Source organism: Benincasa hispida, chromosome 11 (assembly GCF_009727055.1).
Source record: "Benincasa hispida cultivar B227 chromosome 11, ASM972705v1, whole genome shotgun sequence".
Classification (NCBI taxonomy): domain Eukaryota; kingdom Viridiplantae; phylum Streptophyta; class Magnoliopsida; order Cucurbitales; family Cucurbitaceae; genus Benincasa; species Benincasa hispida.
In genome coordinates this window covers 31,856,207-31,868,073 of record NC_052359.1, presented here as the reverse complement: position 1 = coordinate 31,868,073, position 11,867 = coordinate 31,856,207, and the positions used below count along the sequence as shown (strand labels likewise).

Here is an 11,867-nt window from a genome sequence, read left to right as displayed (position 1 = left end):
TTACTTAAAAAAACAATAAAGTAATAAATTATTATTATTGAAATATGAATTTTTGTACTAATTAAATTTAACTAATTCTAGTTTACTAATTAAATATATTTAAGATATTATTGACTAATAAATTATTAATTTATGTAAAAAAGTAATTGCATCTAATAAAATTTTATTATAAAAATAAGTTAAGTAAATATTTTAATAGATTATTATTGATTTATTAAAACAAAAGTTTATATTATTTTTATTAAATAGGCAACTAGTTGAAAATTGTGAAACAAACATGAGATTTGGATGTCTGTGTCAATTCCTATGTAGAAAACCCTTCGACCAAACGGTCACGTAGGCGTTTGAAATTGATTTCGAAGTCAATCAAAATAATTTTATAATTTTATTTTATTTTTTTTGGGTGTTTGGTAGAACTAATTATTTAATAATTAAAAAATAATTTTTTTAATCACATCAATTTGCAAAACGAGGCTTTACAAAATTTATTATCTTTCTTTATACATATTTTGATGAAAATATTTAAAATATACCAATATTATTTGTAATTTAATTTATAAAGGCTTTTATATATTTAGCTTTAAAAATTTTGAAGTTAAATATTAATACTTAATTAAAATATAATTATATTCACTTTACAACAATTGAGGTATTAATTTACTAAACACTATAAGTTGACTTTTCTTATTTTGATATGAAATTTATCAAAGAATGATTCGATTTTCTTTATATGACGACTCATTTCCTTTAAAATACTGTTAATAACAATTACTTTAACCGTTATAGTAAACCCAAACCAAACACATTAGCCATATATAACCACATAAAGACATTATTGAATTATAATCATATACTACGATTACAATTTATTATTATTATTATTTATCCAACATGAGCATAATTGAACTAATTAATATAATATTTTGTCAAATTAATCAAATATTCTAATTTCTCTCTAATTATATATGTTTTATTTTTTTAAAACCCAAAATTTTATGCAAAGATTGGATTGAAATAACCAAATTTAATTTCAAAACAAGAATTTAAAGTTTGTTTAGATTGAGAAAACCAAAAAAACTTGAAAAAAGAAATATCTTTTTTTAGTATTAAACATCATGATTGTAATGCGATCCAGTAAAAAGAAGATGAAGGAGCAAAAAAAGTAATAAAATGAAAATAAAAACAAAAGAAAATAAATAAATAAAAGAATAAAAAACAAGGTGGCGTCGCCCGGATTCGAACCGGAGACCTTCAGTGTGTTAGACTGACGTGATAACCAACTACACCACGACACCATTTTGTTGTTTTCCTTTTAGTATTATTTCTGATTTAATATTTCATGCCAAAAATAGAATTCATCCATGAATTAATATTTCCACTGATTTTCTCTCTCTAATAATTCATTTTTTATCTTTAAAATTATTACCCTCGTGAAAAGAAAATAATTTTGTTCTAAAATAATAAATAATTTAATTAATAATTTAAATTCATATGATTTGAAAAATGAAATATTGATTAAACTATTAAAAAAATCCTAAAATATTGAGTTGGTTTCGACTATACTCCAATTTTTTTAAGTTTCATTTACCTCCTAACATTCGAAGTTTGTTTCAAAAACAACCATCTCGCAGTCTTTTGTAGTTAAATTCATTCAAAAAAAGTTCGTTATTAGCTTATGTAAACATATCCAAACACGTACATAAAAAAAGAGACATAATGTATCTTGAATAGTGATATATGTTGCCTTTCTTACTCTTTTTAATTCTAATCCACATATTATATATTTTATATTTTTTGTTATTTATGGTCATAATTTTTTTGCTAACTCGTCTCGTTTGTTTAGATTATTTTACTTAAACAACAAAAATAAAAATACAAACTCCATGATTTAAAGGTATAATTGAAACCAACCACTAGTTAGATCTACTTTTTTATACTTTAACAATTAAATATTCCATAAATTAAAAATTCGAAACTAATCTTTTTGCCACAAAAGTAACATCAAATTTCTTTTTATTTTTCTTAACTATCAATAGAGTCATATTCTTACTTACAATATTTTGCTTTTGTCAAGAGATCAAGAAGATCATATTCTTTTTGTCAAAAAATTTCCTCTTCCTGTTTTCATTGTGCAATGGGAGAGCCATTTTTGTGCATTACAAACAAAAACCCAGATTTGTTTACTCTCTAATTTTCATACTCATTTTCAAAGAACTTCTGCATGTGCTGATTAATAATTTAATTTCTGTTTCTATTTGCTTTGTTCATCAACCTTCTATAGATGAAGCAAAAAAGATAGTTTTTTATTCACATAAATCAACCAATTACATATATTACAAAAAGAAAAACAAATAAAACCAACTGAATTACCTGTACTAATTTGTACACAATTTACACCTAAAAAAACAATTTGGGCACTGCGAGAGAAATGAGTTCGATCTACAGTGGCCATTCTTACCTAGGATCTAATATCCTATGAGTTCTCTTTGTATAATGACGCATATTATCCCGTAAGATTAGTCGAGGTATGCATAAGCTGACTCAGAAACTTAAAATAAGAACAAAAGAGCAAGGAAAAATGTGAAGTAATTAGTTATATTACCAACCCCAAAAGTTGCCAGATTCAAATTGGTAAGTCTAGAGTACATTTAATAAAGTAGTTAGATTGTAATCTATCTTATTCATTACGGTATTAGTTCGGAAGGTCAAGAAGCTCTTCGGAAGAGACTCCAAGATCATACTAACTTGACTAGTTTCATCTATGGTAGTCCTGTAAGCGTCTGCGATGTTAAAGTGAACCATCATGTCTAGGACCTGCTCTCTGACATTGGTTCCATCTTTCATATATGAGTTATAAACATATTTTATAGCCTCATGTCGTACAGAAGATGACGGTCGCCCAAACATTTCTTGCAATGACACCATAATTTCACGGGCAGTGGTCATGGCTTCATGTTTCTTGTTGAGCATATCATCTATTAAACTTATGCATTTAAACCCATTTTTAGCAAAAAGTAATAAAGTACCCATATTTCTTTATTTATTTGCAACGATACTTTAATGATTTAGAAAAGATGCTACCGAGGGGTAGTCAAATATTCTTTCACATAAGCAAGATAATCTTAACCAAATACTATATCCAGAATAACTCTTATTCTTATAGTTCGTTTGGTTACCATTTTTGGTCAAGAACTTCACTAACGTTTAGTAACTCTTGTAAGTGTTACCCATCATTTTCAGATCTTATAGAGCGGTATGAACATGCCTTTGATTTGGAAGATAATATTCAAAGCGGAACTTATAAGACCCTATGACATATTGTTTAATCACATAAATTTGCAAAATGAGGCTTTACAAAAATTATTATCTTTCTTTGTACATATTTTAATGAAACTTTTTAAAATATACCAATATTATTTGTAATTTAATTTATATAGGCTTTTATATATTTATCTTTAAAAACTTTGAAGTTAAATATTAATACCTAATTGAAATATATGTTTGTCTTGATAATTAAAATCACTTTGCAACAATTGAGGTATTAATTTACTAAATACTATAAGCTGACTTTTCTTATTTCGATCTGAAATTTATCAAACAATTATTCGACTTACTTTATATGATGACTCATTTCCTTTGAAATAACATTAATAACAATTATTTTAACCGTTATAGTAAGCCCAACCAAACACATTAACCATTAGGGGTGAGCATGTTAGACTGAAAAACTGACACGACCGACCCAAATCGACCGAAATAAAGTCGGACGGTCGAAAATCTAAATAAATCGATCGAGTCGATTTTCAGTTTTTCGAATCGAAGGTATAGGCGGTCGGAGTGCGTAAGGGGTCGAGTCGAGACCCAACCCAACCGAATTATTTAAAAAAAAATAATATAAAATGTTATTAGATAGATTTAGGGTAAATTTAGTGTCTTTCTTCTTTCTTCCGCACCCGCAGGCCGCAGCCACACACATCATCCGCTCCGCACGCCAACCAACTTCGTTCTTCCAGTCGCAGACTTCGTTCTTCCAGCCAAACTTCATTCCAACTTTTTTCTTTCTTCTTTTCTTTGTTGTCTTGTCCCCGATCTTCTTTTCTTCATTTCACTTCCAACCACAGACTTCATTCTTCCAGCCACTCTGCATGAACGCCAACCGATCTTCTTTTCTTCGTTACGCCAGCCATTCCGCTGATATTCTTTTCTTCGTTACTTCATTACGCCAACCATTCCGCTGATCTTCTTTTCTTCGTTACGCCAACCGATCTTCTTTTCTTCATTACGCCAGCCGCTTCGCACAAACGCTGTCATTCCGCTTCGCACGCATGTTGTTCCAGCCGGTAGACTTCCAGTCCAACTTTCTTCTTTTTTTCGTAGGTCCGTATCTTCATCTTGATGTCTTCCATTCCAACCATTTCAATATATTGTAGATTGTAGATTCCAACTGTTCCAATGGAAATTAGTTGGATTTATGGATGTTTGGGTAGTGATTGACTTATTGTAATATATTATAGATTGCACATAGTGGCCAAAAAAATGGAAATTAGTTTGAAAACAAAAATGGAAATTAGTTTTTTAAAACAACTGTCTAAGCCATTCTTAGTGTGCATGAACTTAACAATCTTGCTGAGTTTATGTAAAACTGAAATACTTTGAGTTTTTGTGAATTGTGTGATACTGATGTCTGACATGTTGTGGTTCAGCTATGTGGATTCAACGGATATGGAGTTTGATGGAACTGCAACTGATGATTCAAAAAATAAACAAGATGCAAAAGAAACAGATGTAAATACAGATATCGTTGATGTTGATTCAGCAAATGAGACATCAGATGTTCCAAATCCACCAAAAAGAAGGAATGCGGTGAAAAAATCCATGGTTTAGGATCATTTTGAGAGGCTAAAAAGTGATTCTAAAGACCCTCATGCTCAATGTAAGTACTATGGAGTTGTCTATGCATGTCATTCCAAACGTAATGGTACTGGGACTATGAAGAATCATTTGAAAAATTGTAAAAAATACCATTACCAGAACAAGAGAGATCTAACCCAAATGACATTAGCTTTCAATACTAAAGCCAAAGACAATGTTAGGGATAATACGTCACAACTTATATGTGAGTCATATAGTTTAGAGAGTTGTCGGGAAGCATTGGTTGAAATGGTAATTGTTGACAAATTGCCATTCAAGTTTGTGGAGGGTAAAGGATTTAAGAAATTTGTCGATAGATTAACATGTGCAAGTCAACATAGATTTGTTGTTTTGTCTCGGTTTACTGTGGCTAGAGATGTGCTTAAGTTGTATGTTAATGAGAAAAAGCGTTTGAAATACATGTTTGTGAATAAGAAGTATAGAGTTTCTCTCACTACGGATTTTTGGACATCGGGATAAAATATAAATTACATGGTATTAACTGCCCATTTCATAGATTCTGATTGAAGATTACATAAAAGGATACTTAATTTTTGTCCAATTGAGAATCAAAAAGATGATACTATTGGTAAAACCATTGAAAAGAATTTGAAGGATTGGGGCATTGAAAGGGTAATGACTTTGACCGTTGATAATGCAAGTTCGAATGACACTGTCATTTCTTATCTTCTGAAAATATTCAATAAGGGATCATTGTTTCGTGGAGAATTTCTGCATGTTCGTTGTTGTGCTCATATATTAAATCTCATAGTATGTGATGAAAGTAGTTCGGAAGGTCAAGAAGCTCTTCGGAAGAGACTCCAAGATCATACTAAACTTGACTAGTTTCATCTATGGTAGTCCTGTAAGCGTCTGCGATGTTAAAGTGAACCATCATGTCTAGGACCTGCTCTCTGACATTGGTTCCATCTTTCATATATGAGTTATAAACATATTTATAGCCTCATGTCGTACAGAAGATGACGGTCGCCCAAACATTTCTTGCAATGACACCATAATTTCACGGGCAGTGGTCATGGCTTATGTTTCTTGTTGAGCATATCATCTATTAAACTTATGCATTTAAACCCATTTTTAGCAAAAAGTAATAAAGTACCATATTTCTTTATTTATTTGCAACGATACTTTAATGATTTAGAAAAGATGCTACCGAGGGGTAGTCAAATATCTTTCACATAAGCAAGATAATCTTAACCAAATACTATATCCAGAATAACTCTTATTCTTATAGTTCGTTTGGTTAACCATTTTTTGGTCAAGAACTTCACTAACGTTTAGTAACTCTTGTAAGTGTTACCCATCATTTTCAGATCTTATAGAGCGGTATGAACATGCCTTTGATTTGGAAGATAATATTCAAAGCGGAACTTATAAGACCCTATGACATATTGTTTAATCACATAAATTTGCAAAATGAGCCTTTACAAAAATTATTATCTTTCTTTTGTACATATTTTAATGAAACTTTTTAAAATATACCAATATTATTTGTAATTTAATTTATATAGGCTTTTATATATTTATCTTTAAAAACTTTGAAGTTAAATATTAATACCTAATTGAAATATATGTTTGTCTTGATAATTAAAATCACTTTGCAACAATTGAGGTATTAATTTACTAAATACTATAAGCTGACTTTTCTTATTTTCGATCTGAAATTTATCAAACAATTATTCGACTTACTTTATATGATGACTCATTTCCTTTGAATAAACATTAATAACAATTATTTTAACCGTTATAGTAAGCCCAACCAAACACATTAACCATTAGGGGTGAGCATGTTAGACTGAAAACTGACACGACCGACCCAAATCGACCGAAATAAAGTCGGACGGTCGAAAATCTAAATAAATCGATCGAGTCGATTTTCATTTTTTCGAATCGAAGGTATAGGCGGTCGGAGTGCGTAAGGGGTCGAGTCGAGACCCAACCCAACCGAATTATTTAAAAAAAATAATATAAAATGTTATTAGATAGATTTAGGGTAATTTAGTGTCTTTCTTCTTTCTTCCGCACCCGCAGGCCGCAGCCACCACACATCATCCGCTCCGCACGCCAACCAACTTCGTTCTTCCAGTCGCAGACTTCGTTCTTCCAGCCAACTTCATTCCAACTTTTTCTTTCTTCTTTTCTTTGTTGTCTTGTCCCCGATCTTCTTTTCTTCATTTCACTTCCAACCACAGACTTCATTCTTCCAGCCACTCTGCATGAACGCCAACCGATCTTCTTTTCTTCGTTACGCCAGCCATTCCGCTGATTTTCTTTTCTTCGTTACTTCATTACGCCAACCATTCCGCTGATCTTCTTTTCTTCGTTACGCCAACCGATCTCTTTTCTTCATTACGCCAGCCGCTTCGCACAAACGCTGTCATTCCGCTTCCGACGCATGTTGTTCCAGCCGGTAGACTTCCAGTCCAACTTTCTTCTTTTTTTCGTAGGTCCGTATCTTCATCTTGATGTCTTCCATTCCAACCATTTCATATATTGTAGATTGTAGATTCCAACTGTTCCAATGGAAATTAGTTGGATTTATGGATGTTTGGGTAGTGATTGACTTATTGATATTATATGATTGCACATAGTGGCCAAAAAAATGGAAATTAGTTTGAAAACAAAAAATGGAAATTAGTTTTTAAAACAACTGTCTAAGCCATTCTTAGTGTGCATGAACTTAACAATCTTGCTGAGTTTATGTAAAACTGAAATACTTTGAGTTTTTGTGAATTGTGTGATACTGATGTCTGACATGTTGTGGTTCAGCTATGTGGATTCAACGGATATGGAGTTTGATGGAACTGCAACTGTGATTCAAAAAATAAACAAGATGCAAAAAAGAAACAGATGTAAATACAGATATCGTTGATGTTGATTCAGCAAATGAGACATCAGATGTTCCAAATCCACCAAAAAGAAGGAATGCGGTGAAAAATCCATGGTTTAGGATCATTTTGAGAGGCTAAAAAGTGATTCTAAAGACCCTCATGTTCAATGTAAGTACTATGGAGTTGTCTATGCATGTCATTCCAAACGTAATGGTACTGGGACTATGAAGAATCATTTGAAAAATTGTAAAAAATACCATTACCAGAACAAGAGAGATCTAACCCAAATGACATTAGCTTTCAATACTAAAGCCAAAGACAATGTTAGGGATAATACGTCACAACTTATATGTGAGTCATATAGTTTAGAGAGTTGTCGGGAAGCATTGGTTGAAATGGTAATTGTTGACAAATTGCCATTCAAGTTTGTGGAGGGTAAAGGATTTAAGAAATTTGTCGTATGATTAACATGTGCAAGTCAACATAGATTTGTTGTTTTGTCTCGGTTTACTGTGGCTAGAGATGTGCTTAAGTTGTATGTTAATGAGAAAAAGCGTTTGAAATACATGTTTGTGAATAAGAAGTATAGAGTTTCTCTCACTACGGATTTTTGGACATCGGGATAAAATATAAATTACATGGTATTAACTGCCCATTTCATAGATTCTGATTGAAGATTACATAAAAGGATACTTAATTTTTGTCCAATTGAGAATAAAAAAGATGATACTATTGGTAAAACCATTGAAAAGAATTTGAAGGATTGGGGCATTGAAAGGGTAATGACTTTGACCGTTGATAATGCAAGTTTGAATGACACTGTCATTGCTTATCTTCTGAAAATATTCAATAAGGGATCATTGTTTCGTGGAGAATTTCTGCATGTTCGTTGTTTTGTGCTCATATATTAAATCTCATAGTATGTGATGTTTTTAAGGAACCTAATGATTGCATTGAAAGAATTCGATATGTTGTACGATTTATAAGATCTTCTCCTACACGTTTTTTGAAATTTAAAAAGTGCATTGAAATTGAAAAAATTTCTTGTAAAAAGTTATGTGTCTTGATGTTCCCACTAGATGGAACTCTACAATTTGATGCTTGAGGAAGTTATGAAGTTTGAAAGCTTTTGATAGATTAGAAGATGAAAATGCTTCTTATAGACACGATTAGTCACCAAATAAGGAAGATTGGACAAATGCTAAGATGTTGATTAGGTTTTTAAAGGTCTTTTATAATGTGACATTGAAAATTCAGGGTCTTTGTACACCACTTGAATATGGTTTTTCATCAGATTACAGTGGTTCAAAATTGTATACGTTGAATACTGGTAGTGCAAATGCAATGCTAGTTGGAATGGCCAATAATATGAAGGCCAAATTTGAGAAGTATTGGGGGAACAATGAAAAAAATAATCTATTGTTGTATGTTGCTATTGTGCTAGATCCTCGAAAAAAGCTAAAGTTTTGTATCTTTTGCCTTAAAAATTTTTTTGGGCCAGAGGTTGCCAAATCTATGGAATGGAACAATGTTGCAGATGTCTCTTTCATGAGTACAGTATTACTCATACTTAGAGTGGGAATGGGAGTACTACTACTAATACACCAATTGTCTCAGCCTCGTAGACCATGATTGATTGTGATCCATTAAAAAGGTGGGTGAAGACTTTGTCTAAGATACAATTGATCTTGATTTTGAAGGCGATGAGACTACACCTTTCGAACAGGGTCAGAGATTGATATTTATTTTTTGGAAGCGAATGTTAGAATGAAGGTGATTTTTGACATAATTCAATGGTGGAAGAGGAACAGTCATCGGTTTGAGGTTCTTAGTCGTATGGCTAGAGATATTTTACAATTCCAGTATCTACTGTAGCGTCTGAGTAGGCTTTTAGTACAGGAGGATGTGTTGTTGATTCATCACGTTGTTCACTGGCTCCAAAAATAATGGAGGCTCTCATTTTGTACTCAAAATTGGCTAAATTCGAGTCCAATAGATCTTAAAGTTCAGCATGACATAGAAGAAGTTTCATTTTTATTGAAGAAGGTATTTATTCATCATTTGTATTTTGTAGTTGTAACTTGTTTAGATTAAAATCTTAATGAGGTTGTTCTTTCTTCTTAATCTTAATTATATAGGATTCAGAGCAGTTATGGACAATGAAAAAGACATTCAAGACCTTCCAGATTTTGCAAAGTTGTCAATTATCGATTAAGCATTTATCATTTGATTTTATTGTATTTGGTTGTATTTGACAATTGACTTTATGTTTTATTGTAATTGAGTTGTATTTGACAATTGACTTTATGTTGCAATTTCTAATTTGTTGTTAATGACTATGTGTCACGTGACATTTCTATTTGTGATGTACACTCTCTACTCTCATATTAGTTTTGTTTTCAAAATATATATGTAATATGTATTAGAGGTTATTTAGCAATTAAGCAAGCGAACAATAACACAATCCAAACAATGGACATGTTAATTGTTAAATATTAAGGGTTGTCAAATCAAATCATATCAATATCTTATTTTTAATACTCTAGGCTAGCTCTATATCCATAAGTATTAAATAATAAAATGTGAAATAGTATCTTAAATTTTGAATCACAATCACAAATTAAGAGAGAAACTAAACATGACTGATAAGGAAGTTAATAAATAGTTGATTTTTTTATTTGTATTAAGATTGCTATTTATAAACGATAATGATTTATAACTAAATATAACTAGCAATTTTTCTTATAATTTTAATAAATAAATATAATTTTCTTTTAAAGGAAGAAAAAAAATTAAAAAAAAGTAAAAAAAAACATAACCGACCAAAACCGACCAGTCGGTTTAGTTCAGTCGACGATCAGGACCAATTTGGACATATTCCAAACCGATTCTGGTCGGTTCGGGGCCGACCTGTTGGAAAATCGACTCCGACTGGCCAATGGTCACCCCTATTAGCCATATGTAACCATATAAAGACATTATTGAATGCTAATCATATACTACAATTATAATTTATTATTATTATATATCCAACGTAAGCATAATTTAATTAATTAATATAATATTTTGTCAAATTAATCAAATATTCTAATTATATATGTTTTACCCAAAATTATGCAAAGATTGGATTGAATAAACCGAATTTAATTTCAAAACAAGAATTTAAAAGTTTGTTTAGATTGAGAAAACAAAAAAAAACTTGAAAAAAGAAATATTTTTTTTTAGTATTAAACATCATGATTGTATGGATCCAGAAAAAGAAGAATGAAGGAGCAAAAGAAGTAATAAAGATGAAATGAAAACAAAAGAAAATAAATAAATAAAGAAAAGAAAAAAGAGTTGGCGTCGCCCGGGTTCGACCGGAGACCTTCAGTGTGTTAGACTGACGTGATAACCAACTACACCACGACACGCTTTGTTGTTTTTATCTTTTAGTATTGTTTATCAGTTAATATTTTATGCCAAAAATAGAATTGATCCATGAATTAATATTTCCACTGATTTTCTCTCTCTAATTTCATTTTGTCTTTAAAATTTGTTACCTCTCGTGAAAGAAATATTTTTTGTTTAAAAATAAATAAATAATTAATTAATTACTTTAAATTCATATGATTTGAAAATGAAATATTGATTTAAACTATTAAAAATACTCCTAAAATATTGAATTGGTTTTCGACTGTACTTTCAATTTTTTTAAAAATTTCATTTACCTCCTAACATTCGAAGTTTGTTTCAAAAACAACCATCTCGCAGTCTTTTGTAGTTAAATTCATCGAAAAACAAGTTCGTTTAACTTATGTAAACATATCTAAATACATACATAAAAAAAGAGACATAATGTATCTCTAAATCGTACATGTTGCCTTTCTTACTCCTTTCAATTATAATCCACAATATATATATATATATATATTTATTTTTGTTATTATGGTCATAATTTTCTTTAGATTATTTCACTTAAACAACACATAAACAAATACAAACTCCATGATTTAAGGTATATTTGAAACCAACCGTAGTTAGATCTACTTTTTTATACTTTAATAATTAAATATTCCATAAATTAAAATTCGAAACTAATCTTTTTGCACAAAAGTAACATCAAAT

At 30.5% G+C, this 11,867-nt stretch overlaps 1 non-coding gene across 1 annotated transcript; it reads right to left on the bottom strand.

Moving 5' to 3' along the window:
- Nucleotides 1-1,221: 1,221 nt before the first annotated feature.
- On the bottom strand, nt 1,222-1,295 carry TRNAV-AAC. Its single transcript has one exon. It is a non-coding gene; the product is annotated as a tRNA-Val (tRNA).
- Between the last annotated feature and the right edge of the window lie 10,572 nt (nt 1,296-11,867).